Consider the following 15,151-nt stretch of genomic DNA (forward strand, 5'->3'; position numbering starts at 1 on the left):
ACAGACCATCTGCTCTGACCACTGTCTGACCTATTGCTTTGCTACAGTCTCATGGACAGACCTCTTCACCCATGGAGGCAGCATTTACAGAAGAGACTGGGGGTGAGAAGAAGCAACTCTGCACCGAGAAGGAAGCTACCTCCGGGCCCATGCTTCTGTCTTTTGGAAACAAATCATTTGCTAGTGGGAGGGGCCTTTGGAGGAAGGGACTCCTTTTTTTCAACCTTCAGTGTGTTCCTAAGATCTGGGAAGAGCATTGTGGGGATTAGATTTTTCTCCATGGTCTGACAACTTGACTTACTTAGGCTTTCTTTCCTCTTTTGAAGTCAATGGTTATTTTTCAATTTATCTATTTTAATAACTACTTACTGGACAGCCTTCTCTTGCATGGGGTTTAAGAGCAAGACTGTGGAGTCAGACAGGCTGGCTTCACTACCTCCGCCACCTGCTGCCTGTGTGCCCATGGTAATTAATGCCTCTCAGGCTGACTCGCCTTCTTCATTGCATGGAGATGGTGATGGCACCTGCTGCAGAGGGTCACGGTGATGGAAATGAGATCATTCCTGTGAAGGACTTAGTACACTGCAAGCTAGCACTCAGTGATGGGTGACGATGGTGGTAATGATGATCCTGGCACAGGCCACACACCATGTTAGGATCTGGGGACACTCACGTCAATGAGAAACATGGCTTGCCCACAGATCTCATAAAACCTCCACCAGGTGTAATAGGCAGAGATGGATCAGAGAGTTGGACGAACCAGGGAAGGGGTTGGTGAAAAATCCATTCTGTGGCCAGGTGCTTATAGGAAGCGAGTTTGTCAGAGGAGCACCCCCGGCTTCCGGGGGGAGTGGGGGAGAGATGACTGTGGTTGGCCAGTTGGGAGGTGTTGCTGAGTCTGCCCAGCTCTGCCCTTTCTCTTTGCAGAATGTCTTAGGCTCAGGAACTCCATGTGTTAAGCCTGCCTGACGTGCTGTGGAGCTATGACCAGGAGGCTACGTGTGTCTATTTCAGGGATGAAGCATTAAAAAGTCCCTGTGGCCACATGTCTTCTGCCAGGTAGCTTATCCTTTGATGAAACTCTTACAGGGTTAAGGCCATAGGCAGCTTTCAAGATGGTGCCCAGAAATTCATGCCTGGCCCAGTGCCGTATTGTAACAGGGTAGCCTGTGTGACCATTAGTAGACGGGCCTTTAGCAAAATGACTCTGGAGTAAACCAGCAATCGTATCATGAGCACCCCTAGGGGAGATCCCACGTGGCAAGAAATGAGGCCTCCTGCCGACACCACGTGAGGGAGCTTAGAAGCAAATCCTCCGGCCGCCATTGAGCTTTGAGCTGGCCACAGCCCAGGCTGCCCTCTGCACCACAACCTCATAAGAGACCTTACATTAGAATCACCCCGCTCATCCACCCCCAGAAGCTGAGACGTGAAGGTTTATTGCTTTGAAATGCTGCTCATTGGGGGAATTGGTTACACAGCAATGAGGGTTAAAGGCTGTTGTTGATTAGCTCCCCACAATTCCAACTAATGGCAGGGTCTGGGGTGTAACATGGGGCAGACTCCGTGAGAGCAGGGTGCTGGAGCACCTGACAGGAAAGCCGAGGCTTGAATTCTGGCTCGACCATGACTTCCTCCTGCTTGACCACGGGCAAATCATGTAGCTACTCGAAGCCTCACCTCTTACTCAGTGAATGGAGGTAATAATACGTACTTTGTAATGTTGCTGTAAGAATTAAATGAGGCCGAAACCGGTTTGGCTCAGTGGATAGAGCATCAGCCTGCGGACTGAAAGGTCCCAGTTCGATTCTGGTCAAGGGCATGTACCTTGCTTGCAGGCACATCCCCAGTAGGGGGTGTGCAAGAGGCAGCTGATCGATGATTCTCTCTCATCGATGTTTCTAACTCTCTATCCCTCTCTCTTCCTCTCTGTAAAAAAATCAATAAAATATATATATTTTTAAAAGAATTAAATGAGATAACGCATGTACAGAGCATTCAGATGCTAGCGTTTAATGTCCATTTGTCCCGTCTCCTTTCTGATCACGAACTTGCATGAGGTGCCAAGGAACAGGCCTCTTCATTGCTCCCACCCCACGTACCGTGGTGCACCCTTCCATGGAGTGGGAGCAGGCAGGGAACCTTGGTTTTGAAGGCTAAGTGGGACATGTTTATAAAACAGCAAGTACATATTTGCCTTTTGGGAATCACCCGAAACCTCACTCCCATTTGTGCACACCACAACATAACCCCCCACGTGGGACACATGCACACACAGACAGCACACAGCTCTACCCCCCGGCTTGGCTGGAGGACATTGGGGACAACTGGTTTCCTCCAGCGCGGGCCTGTTTTTGTTGTTGTTGTTTGTTTTGTTTTTTTATTTCCAGAGAAGATAGAGCCCGATTATTGTGTCAAGAGTCCTTCCCGAGTGATGTCTCCTGAACAGACATCCAGGCACTTGAAAGCAAGCATAATGCCCCGGTATTGAGCCGACGGGCTAATTTTAAATCCCCGGGCATCCATCATGTACTTAGCTCCAAATTATATGGTGGATCTGCGTTTTTCTTAGGCCTCTCCGATGCTGCAGGTAAATAAGGTGGCCCTGTGCGGGGGCCATAAAAAACCTAGTAAAGTCTCGGTGTTTCTGTCCGTTGGCAAGGGGTGAAGGCCATCTGTCCAGGAGAACTTTCACCCAGCTCCTGTGCAGTCTGGCAATCCTAGGATTGGGGAACGGCCCAGAAAAAAATAGCACCCCAGGTTAGTGGAGGGCACTGGCCCCGAAGGCCCTCACTCCCCAGCCTCGCTAGCAGCTCACTCCTCCTTCTGGCTAAATTGTTCAGGGTCCAAATCATCCAATTCTTCCTCTAGTTTTTTTCGGGGGGGAAATCCTCTCTGGGGACATGCACTATCCATTCTGGCCACTAGAGGGGGGAACAGGGCAATATTGCTCCTTGAGGGATGGTTGGCATGTCCCTTCCTGTGCCCCAGGATGCCACCTGGAGACGACAAATATAGCGTCAACAATAGGCAGAGGCTGCCATTTGGGTGCCACAGCCTCGGATGCCAGCTTCGTTTCCTTTTTTTACTTAAAAAAAAAAAAATCTAATGAGAGGGAACGGTGCTGGGCTGGGAAATAGAAGCCTCCTTCTTCAGATCAAGATCTAGGCCAGTGGTCGGCAAGTTCATTAGTCAGCAGAGCCAAATATCAGTAGTACAATGATTGAGATTTCTTTTGAGAGCCAACTTTTTTAAACTTAAACTTCTTCTAATGCCACTTCTGCAAAACGACTCGCCCAGGCCGTGGAAGAGCCACACTCAAGGGGCCAAAGAGACACATATGGCTCGCGTGCGAGCTGAGGTTTGCCGACCACGGGTCTAGGCTCAGACTTGCAGGGCCTCGTTGCTTCGAAGATGAGTTAATACATTTGCTCACTCACTTGGCAACTAGTAATTGATCATGAACCGCCATGTGCTGGGCCCTCTGCTGGACACCGGAAGAACAAGGATGTCCCAGTCTAGCTGAGGATGCGGGTGCTATGGAGGGGCGGGTACCAGCCTGTAGGCCGAGCCTCACTGAGCGGGTGGCTTTGCAGGTGGGGTTACACGATGACTATGAGTGTGCAAGGCAGACAGAGGTCGTGAGGTCGCGGAGATTTCCGACAGTGAGGAGGGGACTCGGGAAGATCTTGATATGACTGACTTTACTACGGGCAGTGGGGGCCCACCCATCTCCACCTCCACCACCATCGATCGCTGCCTTTTATTTATTTATTTTTATTTTTTAAATATATTTTTATTGATTTCAGAGAGGAAGGAAGAGGGAGAGAGAGATAGAAACATCCATAATGAGAGAGAATCATAAGATCGGCTGCCTCCTGCAAGTCTCCCACTGGGGATTGAGCCCACAACGCAGGCATGTGCCCTTGACTGGAATTGAACCTGGACCTCTTTCAGTCAGCGGGCTGACGCTCTATCCACCGAGCCAAACCAGCTAGGGCTGATTGCTGCCTTTTAACCTGGGGCTTTGCTTTCCCTCGGACCCCTCTGTAACCAGCCTCCTCCCAGAGGCCAGTCAGATCTTTATGTCAATCAGAACTAATCCCTCCCTTATACCATGCCCCCAGCCACACCTCTGTCCTGGGCCACCCTAGTCAGCCCCACCCACCACCCCTACACACACACCTTTCATGCCTCTGCCCTCCAGGCACCCTGGCCTTTCCCTCAGGCTCTCACACTGACCACCCTTTCTCCCAGGGCTGCTCCTTGGGCTTGGGTCCTACAGTCACACAGGGTCCCAGCCTGAGCTTTCAGGGCCCATGCTCTGCTGGTGCCATCTTGAAATTCCTTTTTTTTTTTTTAGAAAATACTTTTTATTGATTTTTAGAGAGAGAGGAAGGGAGAGAGCTAGAGATAGAAACAATGATGAGAGAAACATCATAGATCGGCTGCCTCTGGCATGCCCCCCACTGGGGATGGAGCCGGAAGCCTGACAGAGAATCAAATCGGAGACCTCTTGGTTCCTGGGTCGACGCTCAACCACTGAGCCCCACCCGCTGGGCTGGAAATGCTTAATGGTGTTGTTTTTTTTTTAATTTTAAAAAATATATATATTTTATTGATTTTCCACAGAGAGGAAGGGAGAGGGATAGAGAGCTAGAAATGTCGATGAGAGAGAAACATCGAACAGCTGCCTCCTGCACACCCTCTGCTGCGAATGTACCCGCAACCAATGTACACATGCCCTTGACCGGAACCGAACCTGGGACCTTTCAGTCCACAGACCGACGCTCTATCCACTGAGCCAAACCGGTTTCAGCTGCTTAATGGGCTTTGAGGAGGCCCCACATTTTCATTTTGTCCGGGACCCCACGGATCATGTGGCAGGCGGGTCCTGCCTCTAACTAGAACACGGCTCTTGCTTGGCACGTCTGGCTCCTTCAACCATGTGGTCTTCTCAGCTCAAAGGTCACCTTCTCAGAGGGGCCCTCCCTGGCCACCCGCCACCTGGCCAAAGGCCCCGCCTGGCCTCCTCCATCAGGAGCTGCTGCTTCATTTCCACACAGCCACCCCGCCTGGGTGACCCTCCTGCGGACTTCCCCGTGTTTGTTGTCTGTCTGCTCTTGCTCGTGCTTCCGCCCAGGGCTGTGTCCCCGCCGCTCGGAGCACAGAGCCGGCCCTGTGGGTGCCTGTGCAGGGCTGGCGGGAAGGGGAGTGGCTGAGCCCAGGGGGCAGGGCAGAGCCGTGTGAAGAGGACCCTGTTCTCTCTCCTTCTCAATCTTTGCTCAGCACTAGTGTGCGGGCCCAGGCGAGGCAGCTGCCGGCCACCCCAGCTCCGCTGTGTGTGTGTCCCGTGGTGGCCCAGGCCTTCTGGCGCGGAGACATGTGAAATGCTAGACCAGCACGGGGAGGGGGGCGATGGATTCCCTTCTGACGTCAGCAGCTGATCCAGCCTGCGTCCTGGAGCCGGAGGAGAAACAACTGGCGTGTTCTTCCCCCCCCGCCCCCCACTTCCCCCCCAGCCTCTCAGACTCAGCCATGGAAACAGGGGCGGGGGGGGCGGGGTAGTTGGCAACCAGGCAGGGCTGTTTATAGCTGAGTCAGGCTAAGCCAGGCTTAAGTGATTGGCTAAATGTTTGCATGTGCGTCTGTCTTCAGGTTAGAATTAGCCAGAAACCTCCGAGGGCGTCTGGAGCCACACAGCTGCGGCCTCTCCATCTGTGTTGCCAGCGGATGAGATTTCATTTCTTCGGAAACTTCTCTCCCCAGCGTGGAAGACGCGCTGCATCGAGACTACTGCTCGGAGGCAGAAGTTCCGGCCGCACTGTGTGCTCTGTCTGGTTCCGTTCCGCCTGCGGCTGCATCACCCGCAGGAGGGTTGTTGTGGGCCGTGGATTGACCCAGAACCAGAGGGGCATCTCCCTCTTGGAGAAATGGGAGCTTTCGTTCCATTCACTCAAGAAAGCCTTATTGGGTACCCGCTCTGTCACCGGCAGGGCGTGGGTCCCGCCTGGGGCGAACGAAAGATAGCAATTGTGACCTCACTGTGATCTCCAGCCACGCCATGGCTGGGGGAGGGGGAGGCACGGTTATTCCCAGTTGACCCCTGAGGAATCAGAGTCCCGCAGGGAGGTGCAGCCACACGTGGAATCGCCCCGCGGGTGACATGGACAGTCGGGACTGGACCTCTCTGCCACGCCAGTGCCCAAGCTCATAACCACCAGCCCATCATGCCCCGCAGGTGCCTTCCTGAGACAGGAAGGAAGATAACGACCTAAATCTTTGGGCTTTGCCTGCAACCGCAGAATGAGTCTGCCAGGCTCGGTGAACGTGAGCCACCTACCACTGCCACCCTTGCCTGCCATCTTTGCAGAAAAACCTGGCATCTGGCACTTTTCCTGGTGTGGGCTGGCCTGGTTGCTGTCGGTCTGTGCCGCCTGTTCAACGAACACCAGGGGGCGCCGTTCACAAAACCACTGTCCCTGTAGCAGTGCAATGGCTGATGGTACTCTTCGATTCAGCAGCCCTGAGTTGAGATTTATTGCCTTAATGAAGTTATTAAAAATAAAGGGGAAGAGAGGGTAAATAGCTGGAGAAAGGAGGAGAGAAATGGTCAAGGACGAGTACAACCTGGCCAGGCATGGTTCATGTCAACCATGGGGAAGCTTTGAAAAGAAAACAACCTCTGGTTGGTTTGTTTGCTTTTTATTTCTGCAAAAACAAACTTAGCTTAAAATAACACACATGTATGATCGCACGGGCCCTGTGGGTCCGGAGCGGCACAGAGGCGGAGCTGGGTGGTTCCGGCTTAAGATCTCTCTGGAGGTTCTGGTCAGGATGCCGCCTGGGCTGGAGGATCCCCTCCCACGCTCACTGATGTGGGTGTTGGCAGGAGGCCATGTGGCTTCGCTATAGACCGCACCACGTGGCGGCTGGCTTTCCCGGGAGAGAGAGGGTCTGGAGAGAGAGAGGGAGAGCAAGAGTGATGTCCGAGATAGCCTTTTCACCATCTAATGCTGGGGGGGGGGGGGGGGGGGACATGCCTGCCACCAGCTGTGTGTCACGGAAACCCCCTCAGTGGCTGCTCAGGGTGTGGCTACCAGGAGGGGCCACTTGGGGACCGTCTGGGAAGAGGGCCACCACACAGCTGTAGGGCAGGAACTCTGGCACCCTTAGTCAGATTTCTTTATTTTGTTTTATATGTTTTTATTGATGTTAGAGAGAGAAGAAATGAGCGGGAGAGAGAGATAGAAACATCAATGGATCAATCAGCTGCCTCCTGCTCACCCCGCACCAGGGATTGAACCTGCAACCCTGGCCTGTGCCCTGACTGGGAGTCAAACCGTGACCTCTTTTTTTTTCTTTTTTTTTCTAATATGTTTTATTGATTTTTTTACAGAGAGGAAGGGAGAAGGATAGAGAGCTAGAAACATCGATGAGGGAGAATCATCGACATATAACATCTGGGAATAATAACATCTGCCTCTTGCACACCACCCACGGGGGATGTACCTGCAACCAAGGTACATGCTCTTGACCGAAATCGAACCTGGGACCTTTCAGTCTGCAGGCCGACGGTCTATCAGGGGTTCTCAAACTTTTTAAAGTGGGGGCCATATCACGGTCCCTCAGAGAGCTGGAGGGCCGGACTATATGAACTACTAATTCCTACTGTAACACCTTGGCTGCGCTCACTGCCCAAAAAACCTGGCGGGCCGGATCAGACTCCTCTGCGGGCCGCATGTGGCCCGCGGGCCGTAGTTTGAAGATGCCTGATCCACTGAGCCAAACCCTTCCATCTTGTCCACGCTTCACAGATGTATTATTTCTTTCTGGAGAAGTTTTAAAAGCTCTCTGCATTGGCCACTTCTTTGAGCCCCATATCTTTGGAGCTCCCGTACCTATGAAATAAAATTTGATTTTCTCCTGTTAATCTGTCTTATGTCGATTTAATAATTAGCCCAGCCAAAGAACCTGGAAGGGAAAGAGGGACATTTTTTCCTCCCCCGCTGCTGCAAAAGGTGTGACCAGTCTCTCACCCCCGGAAGGTGAGACTCTTGCAAACGGGACTTGTTAGAACCCGGGCTGTGTGCTGTTCCCTCAGCCGCTGAGATTCTTGTTGGCCTGTTGTTGGGTTTCTTACTTTAAACCTCTACACCAGGGATGGAAGGAAAAGTATACCAAACCCAGAGTCATCCAGACCTGGTTTGAATTCCAGCTTCACCTCTCCCAATTCAGAAACATGGAAAGTTACTTAATCTCCTTAAACTTCATTATTGCATCAAAAAAAGGGGGAATAATAACATCTAGATCACAGGATTGCTGTGGGAATGATAGTCCACACCGTATGAAAATGCCTTGCCCAGTGCCCCAAGCTTAGAAACTACCCAGGAAAGGGTGGTCGACATTGTAACTATTGTACCATGTAGAGAAATAACCCTCGGTCATGGCATTTTCCCCCCAGCCTTTTTTCCATGTAATCTTTTTATTGTAAGAGCATGGTTCGTTCCAGCTATAAAAGTGATAATGTGAAGAGGTTTGCTGCAGCCTTCGCTGTAGCTTTATTACATCCTAAAGTGTATGGATATTCTGAGGACCCATTTTTGCAAAGGAGGTAATGGGAAATAAACGACTCAGGCTATAAAAACCCCAATTTGCAGTTAAGTCTTCAGAACACATCTCGTCACTGAGGTGGGGGACACGTGTATCCAAGATGAGGTGGCAAGTCCGCGTGTCCCCTTTCTGTTCATTCCTTCCTTCCCAGCCAGATAAGGAAAACAGCCACCCAGGACTTCTTTTTCTGAGATTCTCACCTGCAAGGCGCTTTCTCATCCAAGATGCGAAGTTCAAGGCAGCAAATTTGCTTTTTGCTTTTTTCACTGTGCGTTGTCATTCCGCTCAGAGGACTCCCCCTCTATGTTCCATACTTTAGGACAGTGGTTGGCAAACTGCGGCTCCCGAGCCACAGGTGGCTCTTTGGCCCCTTGAGTGTGGCTCTTCCATTAAATACCACGGCCTGGGCGAGTCTATTTTGAAGAAGTGGTGTTACAAGAAGTTTAAGTTTTTTAAAAAAAAAGAAATCTCAGTCTTTGTACTGTTGATATTTGGCTCTGTTGACTAATGAGTTTGCTGACCACTGCTTTAGGATATTGAAAATCACCAAAGTCCAAGTCAACTGTCACTCACCAGCAGCTCCTGAAGAGCTAACTGGGAGTGGGAGCTGGAACATCATGACACAGAACTCTCTTTGTGCTCTTCCAGGGCTTGTGATTGAGGGGACAAAAAGGCATAAATCCGCCCTCTGTGTGTGTGTGTGTGTGTGTGTGCATGAGCCTTGCATTGGGTGCTGAGAGGTAGACCAGATGTCCAGAGGGACTCTTCCTGTAGGGCCTTGCAAGGTATCTGAGGAAACCATTCTCGTTTGCCTTTTTAAAAAATATTCTTTTTTTTTTTTTTATTGATTTCAGAGAGGAGGAGGAGGGGAGAGAGAGAGACAGAGAGAGAGAGAGAGAGAGAGAGAGAGAGAGAGAGAGAGAGAGAGAGAGAAACATCAATGATAAGAGAAAAATCATTGGTTGACTGCCTCCTGCATGCCCCCATTGGGGATCAAGCTCAAAACCCGGCATGCGGCCGAAATCGGTTTGGCTCAGTGGATAGAGCATCGGCCTGCAGACTGAAAGGTCCCGGGTTTGATTCCGGTCAAGGGCATGTACCTTGATTGCAGGCACATCCCCAGTAGGGGGTGTGCAAGAGGCAGCTGATCGATGATTCTCTCTCATCAATGTTTCTAACTCTCTATCCCTCTCTCTTCCTCTGTGAAAAATCAATAAAATATATTTAAAAAAAAAACACAAAATAAAACCCGGCATGCGTCCTGAGAGTCGAACCATGAGCTCTTTCCTGGCTCATAGGTCACCGCTCAACCACTGAGCCACGCCGGCCGGGCCATATTTGCCTTTTTATCCCAGTTCCTTGATGAAATCCACTCTCGACTGAAGTCATTTGCTCCCTAAAGGATCAAACAATTGGCCTCCTCACAGATGCTGGAGAGCTTCCAAATTTAGCATCGCCGATCTGATTGGAGTGGCCCTAAGTGCTTCCCCTTTGGACCCCGTGATGATTAGAAGCATTTCCGCGATGAGCTGGCTGTGCGAAGATTCTAGGGCCATGACTGCTGGCAGCCAGGGACCCAGGCCCTGGCTCAGACTGTGCCTTCTGTGGCCTTTCTCTTCTCCCGAGGAGGAGGACCTGGCCTAGGGCTGCTGTAGGGCCCTTGGTGTACACCAGGGGTGCTCAATAAGTGCTCACTGACAACATGGTCTTCATACATATAATCAGGTCATCTGGCTCCATCTATTCCTTTCCTTGAACAGTTTTAGGTTTACCTGTGTCCTCTCACCTTTCCATTCTGCCATCTGATCCCTTCTGAGGCCTGCTGCACCTCATTCATCAATTAGCCTAAATGTACTTCATCTGCAAAGGACAGAGCTAGTCTGATGGCCACTGGAGAAGCCACAAATCACCTTCTCTTCCCAAGCTCTGATGAGCTTAACGACTGCAAAGAAGGGCCAGGAAAGTTCCTGAGGCTGGAATGAGGCCGTGGATGGAAAATTACTAGATACAACTTGTTTTTATCAGGGATTAGGGGGTTCTGGCTAAACTGCTCTAACGGGGTTCTTGCTGAAGGGGGCCCAGGTGTTCAGACATCCCCCGGGGGATGGTGGGAGTTGAGGAATTTGGTCAGATATTGAGGATAAGGTTCTGGCTAAACCGACCTCACAGGATCCTTGCCAACACTGGCCGCTGGAGGATGTGTCCAAGGACGGGCCTCGTGATCAGAGAGCCTGATTGGTGTTGGATCAAGGGGAGAGTCGTTTGAATTTCCAACAAGAAGACTATTGGGATGAGAAGTGAAGAAGAGATGATGAGGTGACAATCAAAGTATCCCGCTCCCAGAGGAAACCAGTGACCCCAACCTGCAGAACAATGGTGCTCTGCCCCCTCAAGTGCTGAGGCAGGTTAATGGGGTTTTGTTTCATGTTTCCCCAGCATGGCCGCCAAGTAGAGAGAAGGTAGCCAGGAAGGTTCTTAGACATCATCTAGGCCAAGAGCCTTCTTTTATTTGTTTTTCCTTTTAAAAATATATTTGTATTGATTTCTGAGAGGAAGGGAGAGGGAGAGAGAGATAGAAACATCGATGGTGAGAGAGAATCATTGACTGGCTGCCTCCTGCACGCCCCCTACTGGGGATTGAGCCCACAATCAGGCATGTGCCCTTGACCAAAATTGAATCCAAGACCCTTCAGTCTGCAGGCAGAGGCTTTATCCATTGAGCTAAAACGGTAGGGCAAGAGCCTTATTTTAGAGATGAGACAGAGGATGAGAAAGCTCAGTGACTTGCTCAGAATGACAAGTGAGTTAGAGATTGCTCTGGCCTCTTCCTCATGTTGGGCATCACGCACATTGCAACGTAGCCCCAATGTGGGAGTCCATTCAGAAGGCAGTCAGTCAGTATTGGTGGATGAATGCTTAGGAATAGCAGCTCTGTGATCAGAGATCTTTAAATGCTTTTACAAAACCCAGGGGTTGGTCCACCAGACCATGGGGCAGCTACAAAAGAAGGTCAAAAACAAGCATGGACGAGGAGTCAGGAGACCAGGTTGCTTCCCAGGGTTTTAGAGGTTTAGTGAGCCTTTCTCAGCGTTCATGGCCAAATTCTGAAGCATCGTACAAGACCTCTGTGCCTTCATTATGCAGTTCCTCTCTCTGGAACACGTTTCCCTTACCCATAACAGATTCTCCCCCTTCTTGTAGAACTATTCATCCCTCAAAACCTTGGTCCGCTATCACTTCTTTTGTGTACCTTTGTCTGATCCTTTTCATCCAGTTAGAATTATTCCCCTCCTCCTCTGTACCACTGTATTTTGTACACAGTTCTAACATTGCACATCCTACAAATATTTGCTTCTATGTCTGCATACCACTCTAAGCTACTTGTCAAGGTGTCTGAGGGAACCACATCTTATTCGCCTTTTTATCTCAGTTCCTTGGCACATAGGAATTCACTGTAGTTTATGTTCTAATTGGACTGGACATTTCTAATTGGCCTTAGCTACCTCACAGGATATTAAAAATAAGAATAAAATGACTAATAAATAAAAACACCTTGACAAAGGCATGAAGGTCAGATCCAGAAACTCTCGCTTGGCCAGAGCACCGGGTTACTCAGCTGGACATGAATTGACCAGCTGAGTAACCAGGTGCTCTGGTCAGGTAAGGCTTGGGGCTCTTCTTTGCCTTCAACATCATCATACAAACACCGATTTGGTTGGGGTCAGTGAAGGACGGTGATTAAGAGCTTGTGGCTGTCTGAAGATGTGGCCACCCAGCCCTGCAGCCCCTTCCCTTGCTCTTGTCCTCTTCGTGCTCACTGCTCTCTGGCATCACCCGATATAGTTGTTTGCTCAGTGAATGTCATTCTGTGGCAAAGGTTGCCCACCCAGATCCATTCTCTCTTCCTCCTTGGCCGCTGGCCAGGTGCCATTCCCTAGCCCCTCTTGAACTTGGATGTGCCCTCCAGACTAGGTTTCACCCACAGACAGGAAGTGGACATGACAGTTGCCTCTCCTGTCAGGCCCGGCCTTTAACACATTGGGGGTGGCCCCCCTTGCTCCCTCCCGCCATCCTGCTTGGTAAGTTCCTGCAGCAGCCCAGGTCTATCCAAGCAGCAAAGACTGTGTCCTAGGTACTCAGCAGAGCAATGACTTGGAAGGAACCTGGGTTCTTCCCAGTGACCATGTGGAGCAGGTCACAACTTCTTGGTCCTTTAATGTATTGGGGTCCTTTGTTTTGCAATCCGACCTCACCTAACGAATGCAGACCAATGCTTTGTGACAGCATGGACTTCGTCTCTCGTGTTCACTGCAGTGTTCCCAGTGCCTACACTCCTGCCTGGCTCATAGCAGGTGCTCAGACTCATGTTTGCTGCATCAGTAATGGAACTAGACTGCCTGTGTTTGAATCCCTGAGAAGCCATGTAACCTTCAGCTATGGAGACCTCAGGTCCCTCATCTGCAAAATGGGGGTAGTAATTGTACCCACTCTTTGGGTTATGAAGAAGATAATATGTTTACAGCTCACAGAGCAGTGCTGAACACACAGTAAACATTTGTTAAGTGTTATTATTATTATTGCCTAAGTGTTTTTTCTGCAGCTTTGGAGATCTTCAGTAACGCTGAACACGATTTCAGGTTAAATTAGAAGCAACGTCAGGGGAAAGAACCCAGAAGCAGGGGTAGTAAAAGCATCTGCATCTGCCCCTGGCTGACCCCGATAAAGTGGATTCACCTTTAATTGTTTATTTCATGAACTCGGTGTGATGGCTTCGGAAAATGCATGCAAATGTATGCAAATCACATACAAATCCACATAAAAGTAGCCTCCTGTGTGCCTCTGTATTGCTAGAAAGAATTCTTTTGGCTTTATACTACTCCTTCTAGTTACATGGTTACGTCTCCCTTCTCAGGAAGACCCACACCTGGAGGAGGGAAGGGTGCGCACATGGGGGTGTGCACGTGGAGGTGTGCACACATCTGCCTCAGGAGGGTGGAGGGGGCCAGAGAGGCTGTGAGGACCGGATCAGATACGCGTGGCTGGTCCAAAAGGAACGTCAACATTCGGGCTCTGCGGCCCATTCCAGTCAGGCAGCCCATTTCACTAGCAGGATCTAACCACCTGGCGTTATCAGGAACTGTGCCCTCGAGGCCATAAGAGCCACAAAAGGAGCCCAGGAAGCTCATTTAGGTTTGAAAGGCCCAGGACCCTTGCAGCTCTCCAGCTGTGAAGAGCTGAGAAGTGAGTGAGCCACCCGAGGCTCCATTTCTGTGGAATGAGCGCTGCCCACCTGGCCACTGCTCTCAGGACCCCCTGATGTGACGGGCGTAAGGGGCTTTGCAGTGGGTAAGTGGTTAATGAGAGGCTCAGACCATCAGTATAATTGTGGGTGGGAATGGAGGGGGAGCCAGGAGCAAGCGATATGGCCACCGAGCAGCGTGGGTAGAGCATGTGGGGTCCAACAACTAGTTCTGAAGCATAATGACAGAGACCTCCATCTTTTGAGGTCTCCAATGCATCTCGGATTTCAGACCTTTTGTCCAATGATCATTTCATAGGACGGCTTTATGCATGCATGCATGCATGTATGTGTGCACTCCTTCATTCATTCAGCAAAGACACCGAGCATCTGCCCCGGGCAGGGCCTTATGCTGGGTTCTGAAATTTAAAGATAGAAAAGACACGCTATTTGCTCACAAGGACCTCTTTCTTCTCACGCCGGGGCTTTCGAAACCAGCAGGGGACAAACATGCTATCAATAAACGCCACACCACACCCGTAAGGGTCAGTGACAGAAGCCCGGGAAGAGAGAGACACAAAGGAGGAGCTAGCCTGCGCACCTGGGAAGGTCAAGGCCACCTGGAGAAGCGCAGGGTGCTTCCCAGGGTGAGCCTTGAGCCTGCCAGGTGCACAGGCAGAGGGGACGCTGTGTGCCAGGCACAGGAGCGTGAAGCCACATGGCCGATCTGATTTGGAAAACACGGTCAACGGTGTCAAGCTGTACCTTTCCCAGGCACGCAGCCCGGGCTTCCCCCACTCCTCCAGTGCCTGTGACATTTACGTGCCCGTGAGGCCTGCTTGGCAGCGATTGTCCACGGTGAGTCCTTGAGCTGTTCACTGGCCGCTGCTGCTGCTGCTGCTGAGGGTCCCCTCTCTTCAAGGAGATTATGCGTCCCCTAAGCACTGAGGCTGTGTATTGCATCTTTGTCTCCTCGGTGCCTTGCTTGTGAATGTTAAGCAGGCAGCAGGTGGTGGTTGCTGGCGGGTGTCCGAACGGTGACAGTGTCGGGTGCTACCTCTTACTGAGCATCCCCTCGGATGCCACATGCTCATTTGTGAGTCATCTCTTTTAATCCTCACGATAACCCCACGAGGTGGATGCTCTGCACCCCCATTTTACAGATGAAGTGACTGAGGCCTGGAGAGATCACATCACGTGCAGAAGAGACGTGGCCTAGAAGTGCTGACACTGGGATTTGAATTCAGGCTGACTCATGCACGACCGATGCTGTGAGCTCTGACTCTACCCAAGTTCACA

Source organism: Pipistrellus kuhlii, unplaced genomic scaffold, assembly GCF_014108245.1.
Source record: "Pipistrellus kuhlii isolate mPipKuh1 unplaced genomic scaffold, mPipKuh1.p scaffold_m20_p_2, whole genome shotgun sequence".
NCBI classification, from domain to species: Eukaryota; Metazoa; Chordata; class Mammalia; order Chiroptera; family Vespertilionidae; genus Pipistrellus; species Pipistrellus kuhlii.